We start from the raw sequence: 3,248 nt of genomic DNA, 5'->3' as shown, positions 1-3,248 counted from the left end.
GAAGAAGGAAAGGAGGGTTTAATCAGAGAATGCCTCTTAGAGGAGATGAACCTCAGTAAGACTTTGAAGCGGTGAGGAGGCAAATAGAAAGAGCCTTACAAGGTACAGATCCAAAATCAGTGAGATCAGCAATTGGGTCAGAAATGGTGGGAAAAAAAATGTAGATTTGAATCTGCTTAAGGCCCTATTTTTCTGATCTCTGTCAGTGGTGTGAGGGATTTTGGAGAAGACTGTAAATATCAGAGGCCCCTTCATTTATGGTAGCTAAAGCCCGACTTTCCACTATGTCTAGCTGGAGGTCTTGCTCACTGAAACAAAATAGAACTAAATCTAGGCAGGACTATCAATTTGTGTGTCCAGTGTGTCCAGAACTCCTTATCTTCCCACCCAAACCCTATCCTCCCCATGACTTTCCCTTCACTGTTAATGGCACCACCAACCTTCCTGTCTCAGAAGCCCTTAATCTTGGCGTGTTCCTCGACTCATCCCTCTCATTTAAACCACTTATTCAATCTGTAACCGAATCCTGTCGGTTCAACCTTCACAACATCGCTGAAATCTGCCCTTTCCTCCCCATCCAAACTGCTGTCGTGTTAACCCAAACCTTTATCCTATCCTGCCTTCATTATTGCATCAGCCTCCTTGCTGACCTCCCTGCCGCCTCTCTCCCCATTTCAGTCTGTTCTTCACTCTACTGTCAAATCATTTCTCTACAAGACTGTTCAGTCCACGTTTCCCCTCTCCTCAAGAGCCTCCAGTGGTTGCCCATCCACCTCCATATCAAACAGAAACTCATTACTATTGGTTTTAAAGCACTCAGTCACCTTACCCGATCCAACCTTGCCTCTCTGATTTGCTACTACAACCCGGCCCTCACACTTGGTTCCTGTAATGCCAGTCTAATCACTGTACCACGATCTCATCTATCTCTTCACTCTCCTCCTGCTTCTGGCCTGGAACTCCCTCCCCCTTCATATTCGACAATCATTCTCCCTACCTTCGAAGCCTTATTAAAATCACTTCTCCAAGAGGCCTTCCCTAAGCCCACATTTCCTCTTCCCCCACTGCCTTCTGCTTCACTCTTGCAATTGGATTTATGTCCTTTATTCATTCATTCATTCAATAGTATTTATTGAGCACTTACTATGTGCAGAGCACTGTACTAAGCGCTTGGAATGAACAAGTCAGCAACAGATAGAGACAGTCCCTGCCGTTTGACGGGTTTACGGTCTAATCCGGGGAGACAGACAGACGAGAACAATGGCAATAAATAGAGTCGAGGGGAAGAACATCTCGTAAAAACAATGGCAACTAAATAGAATCAAGGCGATGTACATTTCATTAACAAAATGGGTAATGAAAATATATACAGTTGAGCAGACGAGTACAGTGCTGAGGGGATGGGAAGGTAGAGGGGAAGGAGCAGAGGGAAATGGGGGGAAAAGAGGGTTAAGCTGCGGAGAGGTGAAGGGGGGGCGGTAGAGGGAGCAGAGGGAGAAGGGGAGCTCAGTCTGGGAAGGCCTCTTGGAGGAGGTGAGTTTTAAGTAGGGTTTTGAAGAGGGGAAGAGAATTAGTTTGGCGGAGGTGAGGAGGGAGGGCGTTCCAGGACCGCGGCAGGACATGGCCCAGGGGTCGACGGCGGGATAGGTGAGACCGAGGGACGGTGAGGAAGTGGGCGGCAGAGCTCAGCCCTACAACACTTATTTACATATCTTTATTTCTATTCATGTCTTTTTCCCCTTTTTGACTAATAATAGTAATGGTATTTGTTAAATGCTATACTAAGCACTGGGGTAGGTACAAGGTAAATAAGGTTGGACACAGTCCCAGTTCCACATGGGGCTCCCAGTCTTAATCCACATTTTACAGATTAGGTAACTGAGGCCCAGAGAAATGAAGTGACTTGCCCAAGGTCACAAAGCAAATGTGGCAAAGCTGGTATTAGAACCCATGTTCTCTGCTCACAGTAAGTGATCAATAAATATGACTGATTGATTGAATAGGAGTTCTGAAGGACAGGGCATAGCTATGAAGCCTTGATTCATTCCAAAACTCCCAAATAAAGTAGTTCCTTGACAGTTGGAATTGCACTCCCTCTGGAGCATTAAGGGACTTGGTGTTTTGCTGTCTCTCAAATCCATTTCTATAATCCATTTTAAGGCTTTGAACATTTTACGGGGAGATTCATTATTGCAGGGAGGGAATAGATCAGTTTTTGGTAAACTCATTTATTTAAGAAGAAAGCTCATGCCAATTTGCAAACATATAGTCTGCCTGTCTCAGATTTATGTCTGATTTGGTTTTCATTTAAGAACCTGTCATCCTTTCTTATGTTTGGAATTTGTTGTCGGTTTTACATTTTGCATTTCTTTGCTCCAGATTTCACTCAAGTTAAAACCTTTTGCAATGTAACGATTCCCTCACCTCCCTTCAGTCCCATAAAATGGTGGGTTCACCACAGAAGGCAGGGACCATGGATACAAACTCGTTAATCGTCATCGAGATTGGAACCTCCAGGTCCATACTGAGCCCCTGTAATGAGAATGTGTGGGAGTGGTAGGCTTGCATCTGCCTGGACTTTCCCCTTTCCTAAACATTTTCCCAGCACAAAATCCACTTTAAAAAGTTCCATGGTCATTTAACGTCTTAACCTGGCTTTATTTGAAGTACTCCATCAAGATGCAGTACCTTCTTGAACTAGGCCTCTTCAAGGACATGCGTAATGTGTGAACCGGCAATTTGGGTAAATTCTTCCTTGCTCTTCTGGCCCAGCTTCCCCTTCCCCCACTCTCCTGTCCCTGGAAAGATTAGACTCTAGCCTGGTAACCACTTGAGCATCTCTCTATAGCTTCACGTGGTCAAGGACATCACGTTGTAGCTGTATATATCTGTAATTTATTTATATTTATGTCTGTCTCCCCCTCTAGACTGTGAGCTTGCTGGGGGCAGGAATGTGTCTTTTTGTTGTTATATCGAACTCTCCCAAGAGCTTAGTACAGTGCTTTGCACACAGTAAGCACTTAATAAATACGAATGAATGAATGAATGAATGAATGAGTGAATGAATGAATCTTGCCCTTCCTCCAATTCCTAGACACTTGAATAGTGGTGGTGGGGGTTGTAAAGGTATTTGTAAAGCACCCAGCTGGGTGCAGTGGAGTGCAACAGAAGCAAGACACCCACAGAGAGCTTCCAATCAATCATTGGTCTTTATTGAGTGCTTAACTCTGTGCAGAACACTGTACTGA

The sequence above is a fragment of the Ornithorhynchus anatinus genome, chromosome 5, assembly GCF_004115215.2.
Source record: "Ornithorhynchus anatinus isolate Pmale09 chromosome 5, mOrnAna1.pri.v4, whole genome shotgun sequence".
Classification (NCBI taxonomy): Eukaryota; Metazoa; Chordata; class Mammalia; order Monotremata; family Ornithorhynchidae; genus Ornithorhynchus; species Ornithorhynchus anatinus.
Note: the sequence above shows the minus strand (reverse complement) of the source record.